Source organism: Epargyreus clarus, unplaced genomic scaffold (genome assembly GCF_041222505.1).
Source record: "Epargyreus clarus isolate Ecla_fem2 unplaced genomic scaffold, WU_Ecla_fem_2.2 ptg000024l, whole genome shotgun sequence".
NCBI lineage: Eukaryota > Metazoa > Arthropoda > Insecta > Lepidoptera > Hesperiidae > Epargyreus > Epargyreus clarus.
In genome coordinates, this window is record NW_027332231.1 from 12636080 (window position 1) to 12649358 (window position 13279).

The 13279-nt window shown below is 34.6% G+C and overlaps 1 non-coding gene across 1 annotated transcript; it reads right to left on the reverse strand.

The window, feature by feature from the left end:
* Nucleotides 1-1137: 1137 nt before the first annotated feature.
* Nucleotides 1138-1252, reverse strand: LOC140752626 (U5 spliceosomal RNA). The gene has a single exon (XR_012103447.1). It is a non-coding gene; the product is annotated as a U5 spliceosomal RNA (small nuclear RNA).
* Between the last annotated feature and the right edge of the window lie 12027 nt (nucleotides 1253-13279).

Below are 13279 nucleotides of genomic sequence, written 5' to 3' on the forward strand. Positions count from 1 at the left end.
TGGTATCGAAAATATTACTTATCAGCTTTATTCAAGTCGAAAGTTATATGTAACTAATATCTCAGATAGGGCGAATTGCACATAAATCAATTATATAACTAATATGCACAAAATATTCATAAAAAAACTTACTTTCCTCGTGAAATTGCACGTTTCAAAGCGTCAACGGCGATAGGGCCTCCCGCCAGTGACACACAAGGCGACTGAGTATGGCGAATGTTGCACGGGGAGACGTAACTAGAAGTTGTGCATGTGTGCGTAGGTAGCAACGTGTGCGTGATAGTCCTTCACAAATTGATCAACAGAATTTTGTAGTATGGCGGTAGTGGTCTAGGAAACTTTGGCGATACGGCGCAATGACGTAACTACCCTATAACCTTAAGAGCCGCTAGCGCTATTGGACGTAGCGTCAAAAAAATACTTTTTTTTTCTGACGTCGGTGCACGTTGTGCCATATCACATACATAGATTTTGACGTGATAAAACGTTGCACCACCGAAAGTGTTAATAGATTCATTTTATCTACAATTAAATGATGTTAGTAGAAATGTTACAACAGTTACAATAGTTAAATAATCTAAATTGTGACATTCCTATTAAAATTCTGATAGGAATCATGTGACTTTTTATATCTTTCTGACTTAAAAAAATAAAGTTAAATTAGTAGTATGATGCGAAATTTTAGTTCCGATTCCGTCCACGGGGGTGCTGTATGTCCGGAAACGTAAACGGTGACCGTTTTCGAGCAAACATAAAACTCATACTAAGAGTACAGCATAATGATTTGTATTAATTTTAAACAAAAATAAAATTTCTTACGTTACTTTACTTATTTTAATAATTATTATTTTACAAATAATTATTATTACGATTTAAAGTTAAAATGTAAATATCCGTAAGCTCCCTTAGTAACAACGACTACGTTACGTTTTTACGTGGAGAAACCCTGCGTAGTGCGTGGCTTTCTCTCAGCAGCACGGACAGCTTAAACGAAGACAATATGCCGGACTCCTAGTCCAGTTAAAATCCCACGGTGTCCTTCTAGACGCCCTTGTTGAGATGGGATCACGGATACGCTAATAGTAGTAGTAATAATACTACTCGTTCGCAATCCTGCCGGCGTGAAGTGAGATTATAAGCCCTGTGTTACAGAGCATCAAAAATAGAGTTAGACTCATTTGAGTGTTCCCCTCCACGGAAATCTTTAGTAAAAGGCGAAAGATTTATGCGTTTTGAAGGGAAACCAGAGTACAGAATTTTGAGTATCGAGCCCTCTTATAGTTCCGCCAACAACATATCGTTAGCGTGACTCAGGAATGGCACAGCGACATCTAGTGGCGGCGCGCTAAAATATTGCGAGTAACCATGTATGCGACCCCTCCTAGTACTATATACCCTTTACAACGGGTAAGGGCGCAACAAAATGATATTTTGTCACGCCCTTATCCGTAGCAGTTTTTTTTTTAACTCTTCTGTATTGAATCTTATATTGTGATTGGTCGCGATGATTTGTATCTGACAAAAAAATGTTTTTCACAGTAAGATAATTCTTCATACACCCGGTATTACTTATTTACCTATCTATTAAATAAATAGCCAAAATTATCAAATTTCGATCATTTGTAGACAAAAATTGGATAGGTTGATTAATAATTTCGGGCTTTAATAATAGTTTAATAGCAATTAATTCCTATTGAAAATCATTGCTATTAATTTTAGTAAATTTTGAGTTATAACTCATGCCTGATATTTTAATTAATTTATAAAGTTGTTTAAAATGTGTGTCGTCATTGACTTTATACCTTTAATTTTTTTAGGGAATACACCTAATATAATCTCGGGTTCTTCCCAATTAATGTGGACCCTTACTTAAATACGCTTCGCTCACTTTGGGAAGTGCTGTATCATGTATGAATGGATCATGTAGTGATGTATAATATTATGCAATAAATTTACTTCTTTAGTTCTTTTTACATAATTATCGATGAAGAGGCTCATGTTCATTTCAATCACACACGCCCGTTATAAATGACCTATCTATCCAATATTTGCCTACTAATGATCGAAAATTTACAATTTCTGCCTATGTCTTGGCAAATTTTAATTATTGGTGGATAAAAATTGGTCAATTAGATTTTAATAATAACGATATTAGATTAATAAGACATACTTAAGTAATTAAAATGTTAATTGGACTCTAAAGCAACTAACAAATTCTAGACTAAAAGTAGAGAATTATGATAAAACATAAAATCTACTACTTAAAATTTGCCTACGTCACTCCCATATTATAAACGAATCCAACGACATAATATTATGTTGTAATCAAGCCATTTGGGCTAATGGCCATATGACTAGACATGGAAAAAAAATGTGACATATTTTATACTCTTGAAAAACATAACCAGCGGTAGTCGGCTAAAAACACTAAATCTAGACTTTTCTTTTTTTTTTTATAATATGGGAGTAGCAGACGAGCATGCAGTCCACCTGATGGTAAGTGGCTACTACCGCCCATGGACATCTGTAATCAACCACAGATAGGATTAGATATTCCTACCTGAGGTCGGCCACAGATGCGCCGCTACCCCTGAGGACTAAGCTGGAACGCCTCGGAAAATCAGTCTCCCTTACCACACCTTTCAAACCGGAACACAGCAGCGCTTAACACTGCTGTTATTAGGCAGAAATAGGTGTGGCGGTGGTGCCGCCGGAGTCGAACCACAAAGGGTTCTACCACCTACAAAATACTGCAATTGTACTGACATATCGAACTAATCTTGTACATTGTGGTTTTGCGGTGAAACTAATATCCTCCTGGAATAATGCAGCTTTCTGGGAACGTAACAGTCAGTCCATTTTGGAGATTAACTTGAACGTAATAGTACGGGATCCGGGATCTATATTTCTGTGCCCATTGGGTTTCTTAGAACAAAATATTTTAAGTCATATTGGTGATTTTTATAAATGGATTGGTAGAGTTATTCCAGGTGACTGACCAAACTATGGTAGCAAGTATTTTGTATTAAAATTTTGAGTAATTAAAAAACTAATTTAATAATTTATCCTCAAACAGATTCTTTTACAAACGTGTCTTGGAGATAAGTTTGTTATTAGAAATTTAAATACTTTTTTAAACTAGAATTTAGAAATTTAATTAAAAATTTTAGTATAATTGTACTCCTGCTATTCGTTTATTAGTTATAGTTAACTCATAATTTTTATGGACCTTGTTGTCTGAAATAAATGAATAAATAAATAAAATAAATAATTATTTGATTAAAAGTGTGACAAAAATAGTTATGCAGCCAGTTCATAGACTATACACAAAAAACTGCGGTGACAATGGATTTTGACTTTAAATCCAAACTTCACTAGTGCTGTCACAACCATTTTAACCAATATACGATATAGATGTTGAAAGGCTCTAAATGAGTAAATTCGCTGGTGGAGCATTGAAATGTATAAAAAATAAAATGCGTGGAATACAAAATATATATTTTTCGATAAAACTCCACTATTCACATTTCACACGTTCAAATGGAAGCATTTCGTTCAGATTAGAGGCTTTCCAGAGCAATTTATTTTCAGGTTTTATATTTCTAAAGCTCAAGTTTTATCTTGACTCACTCATACTAATCGTTCGAACTTTCCAACGCATGAATAAAACATACGATGGTTTAGAAATGAATGAGTGAGTGAGTAGAAAAAAATAATATTTTTTGCTGCAAAAAGTTGACAGAATGACTGTTTGTTTTTGATTAGAAAGGTTTTAATAAAACTGGGTAATCGATTGTAGTAGATGAAATTTACATCACACTGCTGCGAGGATCGTTTCCCAAATGGGTGAGGGACCAACCAGTGTCGCTCATACCGCCATTAAGGTCTTCGACAAGGTTTGCCCACCATAATGTAGTCAAATATTCATAATTCAATAATGTATGTAATATATGAAAAAGTGAACTGTATGTTATTGACCATTATCAAATAAATAAATAACAAATGGGACGGCTTAACGTGCCGTCCTTACAAAAGTGATAAAATTGTCATTCAGGAACATTATCTAGGTGTATGAGTATATAATCATGCATCCACATTAAAATTGTCATTAATGTGAAACTACAAGTAACTTTAAATGTTACAGCTTTCTAGGAAGTCATCTACTAAAATCAGATACCCAAATCGCTTTAAAAGCGGCAACAAAATAAGTATTATTCAAACAGGACTCATCTAAGCTTATTACTTCCAAAGTAAAGAAATCGAACACTTTATTTTCTTAACGAATACTTTTAGATAAATCCAGAAATAAAGTTGTAAACGGAATGCGTCCCGGGAGTCTTGCAGGAATGTAAATTGTTGCTTTATGTATGGAGCGCATTTGTCTGTCTGTCCTCTTTATTAGTGCACGTCAGATTTACGGCGCTTGGGAAACGACGCTATTTTAAATCTGTTTCGTAGTGCTTTTAGGTTTAGTGGAATACTTTGGTTGTTTCGTGTTTATAATTTGGTCTTTGTGGCTTCATTATGGATATTTATAGTGGAAGTTAAGACTAAATTTTATAGGAGATTAAATAAAGTAATTTCGAACTACTTACATATTTATTTTTATTACCTACTCACTCACTGATACATACCAGTTACCCAATGTAATTGTTGACTAAAAGTTTGTTTTAGCCCAAGTTTCAAAATTATGTTTTAGATTATAGTGTGACCCAGTTACAATAGTTTGTTAACGAATATTATGTTAAAATAATAACAGATTTTATAAACCTTACTGTGATTAAGAATAATAAAAATGGGAAACTACATAATAAAAATAAAACTACGTACTTACTTAAATGAATTGTAGGTAATTAAGTGCTTAATTAGTCTTTGCAAAAAGCTTAGACTGTCTGTAATGTAGGTAGGAATTATGATGGACATATAAATAATAATTCCTACCCTTGACTAAACTGTAAACATAAATCGACGATTAAAGCCGTCCCAAAACAATTACCCGCCAACTACAAATTAACAGACCTCACGTCACGCTTCCCGCCAATTATTCCGCCGCCATATTGCGGCGGCCATGTTCGAGCGGTTATCGGCGATTATTATCTTTTACGATTATTGCTCGTGTTCATTCGTTCCGTTCAAATTAATTTTAATATATTGATTTTGGGACACAATCGTTCCATTTTAATGCATGCGTAAAAAGGCTAGTTAAAACTCAAATACGCTGTTGAAATGGCCAAATTTTGATATCAGCACGGCGCCAGCAGTGCAGAGCGACAATAAAATTGCATATAAAAATAATGCTTGGACCGACTTGTCTGCTCGCTGTCCTATCCGATAGTAGGGGAGCCCACGGTGCTAAATGTGTACAAACTCGAACGTCATTGGGACGATTGTGTAGATTAGACTTTATAATGAAGAAAAGGTTATTATGATATTTTTCAATTCAGCGGGGGGTTTTCTTATTTTGACGATTTGAAAAAAATAGTATGAAATGTATGAAGAATAATGTATTTTCCTAAAAAATTGCCCTATCCTTTTGTTTGTGATACATCATTACTTCTCATAGATTCCAATAAGTGACACTATAACATGGCATAATAATACAGGGTATTTTTTTTCAAAATTATTATTTTTTAAGTACTTCGTGTGGTAATCGGCAGATTATAATGTTTCCCGTTTTCTAGCATTATTTCCTTTTTATTAAAAAGAAAAATTGAAAATTACTAATATGACGGACTCCCCTGTGCAAAAAGCTCATTTAAGGTTTAGGATAATCTACAGGGTGTAAGGTATCTCCCATGTCTTAATCGGCCACGCTCGAGACACTCCCGAAATCCCCTCTTGGACTCCCCAACTATGAATGAGAATTTTAATGGTCTCCATAAAAGGCCTGTTGGACAATGCGTTCGTTCCTGTTGTTTTAGGATTAGGCGCCTCTGTTCAAATATGGATAGTGCGAGTTATTCTTGAATGTACTTTACACTGCTTTGAGCTATGTGAATTAAAAATAATGCCATGAGGAACAGTGTAAAGAATTTATTACAAATATGTTCGATGTGTGATATCTGAATTCCATAGTATCAACCGGTAGTCAATATTGCGAATTTGAATTTTTGTCGGCGAATTTTATTATATTTACGAAATTAACGATCACACCAAAATATGCGAACGATTTTTCCCATTTTTGTAAAACAGCGTAACGGCTTATCCGAAATTCATCTTTTTAGTAAGCGAAATTGACGTGCAACCCTTTTATATCACACTGTTGGGCATGGCTCTCCTGTTGCTCTGGAAACTTTCACAGTACTGACGCCAACGCTTCTAAGGATTATTGAAGGGTAGAAAACGCTAATGGCGAAACCATGTCTGATAATAAGGCCTTCGATAAGTCACCGACTATTTAACGCACCCTCAGAATGGAAGAACATGTTAACCACTAGCGGTCACCCATCTAACACTCAACCGACGACGTTGCTTAACTTCGTAAATCAGTTACAATCAACGAAAGGTATTAACGAAAGTCCTATCTCAGTAACTTAGATGGCTAAAATACAAAGATAGATCACTCCTAACAAGAAAGTGTAACCAGTTCTGAGAATTGAAATCTTTGCGTAAATAAAGTGTGCCACGTCTCCGTGGTAAAATGTCACTAAATTGTTTGAAATACTTATTTATTTATTACGTAAATTACGGAGCATTAGTTATTTATACGTACATTTTCTCAAAAAACGTCTTTTATTTGTCAAGAATTCCAAAAATTGTCAATTCAGCCTTTTGTAGCTTCATCCTATTTCAAGGTGGCGAAGTATTTTTCTATTTTACTTATCAAAGGTCAGTAAGTACGTCTCTTGGCGACCTAAACTTCGAGGTAACTTTCCTAATGATTTTATTGTCCCGACTTACCGTAGTTTCATTACGGGTTAAACTACTTTAGAGGTTGCAAATACTTCAGTGTAGGTTTAAATAAGACACTTCTAATTCATTATCTGGATTTGAAGGCGATCGACTATTTTTGTAATAAAATACCTGGTCTTTTCAGGGACTTCTATTGTATTGTAGTAAGGGCAACCGCTGATGATCTTTTGATTTTCATTAAAACATTCATTGTTTATTTTAATCTCTTAAGGGAAGCCTCTCAAACAGACACTTTTTGTATTTAATTATAGATCGTAACGTTTACAAAAAACTGCTTAGCGAAATTCTACTAATAATAATTGTACATCCATTGTACTCCGCGCCATCTCTTGCGGAATGGTTGAACTAATTTTAAAAGCTAATACTGACAAAATTTTCATAGCAATTGACTCGTTGACTTAAAAGAAAAATACTTTTATTTTCGTAAATAAAAATAAAAAAAGTAATGAATAAGCAATGCATAAACTACTTGACAGACAGACCGAACGACCGAACCAATTCATCTTTCTTTCGTTATCAGAAATAAATACGACAAAAAGTAAAAAAAAACGATCGCATTGTTAGTATTGTCTTTCCTTAGCATACTTAGAAATGCTCCAACCAGAAATGTATCGATTTATCTCTGACAGTAACGACGCACATCGGCGCACGCGCAGCGAACTGAAGTTATTAATCGGTAACACTCGTCATTCTACGGTCTTGTTCATTTAAATTAGCTTTTTCGTTCACAATAAGACGTATATTTACGTAAAATATATGTATATTTATTAAGGGCTGTTGCACCTTTGTCTATAATAATATCGTTTGTGTAGGGTCATTGCCATTGAAGTAATTGTATTTCTAATTTGCAGCAGGCATCAGCAGGACCATATTGAAGAAGGGTTGCGCTATTAGCAAGCAATGGAAACAGCTAGAGGAGGCCTACGCCAAGAGGTACGTTGAAGTCAGAGACATTATATAGGACATGGGTATAAAGTTAATAGAGTAATTGTATGGTATAACATATTATAGACTTACCTAAGTTTTCAGTTTTTCTAAAACATTTTCTTTAAATTTTGTAATTTTTTAATGTGTGTTATGTTCTGTACTTCCACAAATAAAGGCTATTTTATTTTATTTATTTCTAATATATTATTTAAATAATTTTAATTTTGCTTGATATTATGCGATTGAGTGAGTGCGTAAGAGGAAAATTAGACATTTTGCACAAATTTTGCCACATAAACTCCAGAAGATTAAGTTTCGATGCTTCATGCGTGACTTTACCTTTGTGCACCCCGCAACTACAATAAGGCAGGCAATATAATTGCGGCAGAAGTGCCGAAAACTAATTTCAGACACTTTTTGCGTGACTCTACCTTTGTGCACTCCTTAAATACAATAAGATAGAGAATATGATTGCGGCAGCGGTGCCTTCGCAAGCAAATACATACAGTGCCTTTAATTTACCTTTTAATTTACTAATGTGATGTATTAATTACTATTCTGACATATTGGATCGAACCAAAGACATACAAAATCGCCTCGTTTTTTAAACGAACTCGCTATTTCTAAACTTGGACTATAACAAAGATATCGGCAGACTGACATAGTTGTCACCGAATGTGATTTATAAGGGTTAGAATTGAACGGAAACCAGTTTCTAACGTGTGTGACCTTCTGTCCGTTTGCATAAATCAAAAATATTACTGCAATTGAGCGTACAGTGATATATGATTAATTTTACGATTATAATGTGGACATTGCTTTAAAATATAGGACCTTATACTCGTACATAAGTATACTTGTATTAAGGCAACCGTTCGAAAAGCATTAACTTTATGCCGTCGGTCTACCCTGCTTTTAAAGGGTTAGTTGATTTTTTCAAAATATATGTGGTATTTAGGCCAATATCATAGTAAACAATCTATTTACCTAAACCGCGGGACTACTCTTACTTATGCCATTTAATAACACAAGCTCTGTCTTATTTTTACGTTATTACAACCATGACCAGATCCACATACGGTTATTAACCCGAGACGGGGAAAAGGCCCACACTGACTTCTTTTCCCCAACATGCTTCAAATAGTACAAAAATATAACCTATCCATCAATCGATCAGAATTCTAAGGTCCACTGCTGGATATGAACCTTCCTAATTGGCACCACTCCACCCGATCCCGTGCACTTTGATTCCAGCGGTTTTCTGTCATCTTCTTCAGTCCATCGGTCCACGAAGTCAGGGGGTGACCTGTACTCCTTTTGCACAAACAATGTGGTCGCCACTCGAGGACCTTTCGTCCCTGTCGGACGGCCCATTACCACTTCAGCTTGCTAAATTTTAAAGCTATGTCGGTGAGCTTAGTTCGCCTATGGAATTCATCATTGCGAATCATTTCTCGTAGCGAAATACTGAGATATCCTACACTTCTACTTTTCGAAATAAGCGTTATTTACCGAAATTTCGTTTGCTAAAGTTAGCTGACTATTTTTCGACTGCGCTAGAAATTTAAAAGGCTATTTGAATCAGTATTTGCTGCCCGGAGGCTGTTTGGCGAGCTTTCGAGCTTTTTGTCTGTTCGCCTAATTATATTTTAATATTTGTCTCCGAATTAATCTAGTGGAACGAGAGATGTATGGAAAATTTGACACATTTTCATTTCTCATTTACTTTTATTACCATGTTAGAAATATTATTTATATTAGTAAATATACCTATATTACTCAATGAGTATTTACTGCGAAGGTGGTAGAACCCTTTGTGGTTCGACTCCGGCAGCACCACCTATTTCTACCTAATAACAGCAGTGTTAGGCGCTGCTGTGATCCGATTTGAAGGGTGTGGTAAGGGAGACAGACTTTTCCGAGGCGTTCCAGCTTAGTCCTCAGGGGTAGCAGCGCATCTGTGGCCGACCTCTCAGGTAGGAATATTTAATCCTATTTGGAGTTGATTACAGATGTCCATGGGCGGTAGTAGCCATCAGGTGGACTGCATGCTCGTCTGCTACTCCTATATTATAAAAAAAAAATATATTTACTTGTATTTTAGGGATTTTGTAATAAAATATATTCTTATTTCACCCCCTTTAAGATATTAATGTTATATTTATACACAGTAAGTAACATTCTGTTTGCCAAAGATAGAAATAAGACAGCTTGGGGATCGTATTAAAAACACACTGCTAAATTATAGATTTAAATTGCTACTTTCGTCACAAAAAATCACATTTTCTGCATTCAACTCCCAGTTTTTGCCTTGGAGCGATACTTTCTGTTTCGCAAAGGTGGAAATAAGGCTGTGTTTGTTCACAAATAGGCTCTATTTGTGTTACGGATTTCACGTGGAAACACGATGTTCGCCAATAATAATTACCTGCTGTTTAGATACATTGCGAAGGAAATACTATTGCCAAATCAGGGTCACAAATATTGATCCAATTAAGTTTCAGTAGAAATATGTTTGTGGGTTTTCACCGTTTATGAACATATAATTATTTTTTTGTAATGTACTATTTACTCTTATTGTCTGTATGTGAGTTGGGTAGATAGATAGATATTCTTTATTGCACACTTCAATAGATAATATCAATAGCACACAATTATAGGCGGCTTTATCGTTAAGCAGCGATCTCTTCCAGACAACCTATGCATGGAAAAGGTACGTAAATAAATATTATGTAACTTTTTATCAATGCTATGGCTTGAGGTCATATGTTTCGTATTTTTTTAGGCTCTGATAGGTGGCGCTTTGTCATGTTATTGGCTAATTTTATATTGTTACATTGAAAAGTTACATTTTCACGTTTCTGTAAGTTGAATTGGTGTCAAAAAATCAACATAAATATTGGAATCGATAGATGCGCTATAGCAAAATTATTTAGTTTCAAATTTTGTTAAATTCTTTAAAATAAGTAACATATACTAAACTAACCATACATAGACAATATGACTTTAACAGTTCAAGTCCAAAATAAATAACAGTATCACAAACAGACACACCAACGATTACATATAATATGTACATAGGAATATATATATATCTCTAATGTACATAGAGATATAAAATCTCTTTTCCACGTGTCCATTGAAGGCTGAAACATCCAAATTTCAATGGGAACATGACTGAATGGGATCTTTTCATGAATATCTAAAGTCCAAGGTCCATTACATGAAAGGATTCGTCCAAGCGTGGAAAAGATTTTGGAAATGATGTCTCTTGGAATTCACGTTTGGAAAATTCAATGGCATTAGGCAAATATTTTAATAGAATTCAACCCTGAACTCTTTACCTGCTTTCTAGCTAGGTACGGGTTCTCTCAGAGTGAGAGGGGTTTTAGACCACAGACCATCGTGCTGGTCAAGTGCAAATTGGTAGACCATTGAAAATATTTTTTGAGAAATCTCAGGTGTGTAGGTTTCAAGACCTTTTTCTTCGTTATAGCACGTGAAAATTAATTTCTAATATGCACATAACTTTGAAAAGTGAAAGTTCTTGGGGTTTGATCGTCGAAACCTCCGAATGAGAGGCCGATATCAAAGTTATGCAAAGCGGGCAAGCTAAAAATATACAGGCCAGAATAATATTAATGCTACCAACTTCGAGAAAATTCGATCGTTGGTAGACAAAAAATAGATAGATTGATTTATTAATAACAGATGTTGAAATCATATAGGCACGTAATGTAATACTATTTCTTATTGACCAAAGAAGAAAAACACTTGAATAACGGCGCCATATTCCAACCAACTTTAAAATAAACACTGTCAATTAACCAGCAATTAAGCTTCTAAACTTCGTTTGTTGATATACGCTTCTGGTCATACATTAGAAGCGTCAGTGTTATTTTTATTTACAGGGTATCTCGCTAATGACATACTCGTACCATCTCGAAAACACTTGAGTTATGTCGCTACGTTCAAAGGCGTTCCAAATGAAGACTTTCCTGTCAATTATCCAGCAATTTAATTTTCATCTTGCTGCGAGACGCGTCACCCGTCGCGTAGATGAAGTATCTCCATAGATTATTTTGTTCGAATCGCAGTGAGGTGAGTTTGTTCATAGGTCACGATTCGGAAAGGTTCGAATATGTTAGTAATTTAAAAATTCGGAATAGATCTACGGCCAGCCATGTTACCTAAATAACAAAATATTTTTTTGTTTCCAGTCTTGATATTTTTGATGTTTTTGTGTGTGTTCACGGCGCCCATGGCGGAGAAAATCGTAGTGTGGTTGTTTGTTTGGTTAGAAATTTCTTTCTGATCACTTGTCCTAGCCGTTACATACTTAAAAATAATAAACTTTCATAATTGCGCATAAGCCATTCTATAAATTGCAATTTACCTTTAATTATACACTGTAACTTTAATGAAAACGAATTCCATTTAAGGATCAAAGTAAGTAACGTACATAACTATTCGTATATTCGATTTCTTAATGATTCAAATTGATATCCCTTAGACAAATTTAACGACTTATTGTTTCAATTTTTTCTAATTTCCCAAGCGAATTTTATTTCATTTTGATGTATGTTGATTTACGTTTTAATCTATCCAGCTTGACATGGGTTTTGGCGCGTCACGCTTATCTGGTGTTAATTAATTTTCTGCAATCACGAAAACTTCGATATAATTTAAATTAGAATTTGGGTTTAATGAAACGTGAGCTTAGAAATAATCTTTAGAAAAATCTTAATTAATTTCGTCATTAGCATCATTGAAGGTGAAGTGTATGTAGATAAGTTTATAAAATTTGTAATTGGAATTCCAATTATTGTTAAATTACTAGTTTATCTAATAATTAATAACAGCAGACCTCTCTTTGAAAGGAGGTAAAATCTAGAGAACATAACACATTACGGCACGCTGACAATGTCTCGGCTGAATCAAATACTAACTATGGATTGTAATCACAAATCCTAATTTTCAGCGTCATTATTAATCAATCTATCTAATGTTCACCAAAAATCGACATCTTTTCTTTTGGATCGTATCCTTGAACTTTTCATTTTTAATTTGTTATTCTCTAATTTATTTCCACTGTCGCGTCTGCGTTACATTGTCTCTCTAAGCACACGCTGCATATGTATGCCGTACATTTGTCACGGAAGTATCTTAAGCATTACTTGCAATATGTATCGCGCACTCATTTACACGATACTCCATACACATAACACGTTTTAGCTTCAACTGAGAGGGTATTGCTCTTTGTAAGTATTTATGCCGTTTTTGAAAAGTAGAAAAGGTTTTTTGATCCTTGTTGTGTGAAACTCATTTTGAGCGAGATGTAATGTTCCAAGTGTATTTATTTTGTGTTTTTTTGTTGTCCTACGTCTTTTACCAGCGGAGCGTTTAAAAGCTTACCAAATTGTATTTTATAATTTACATA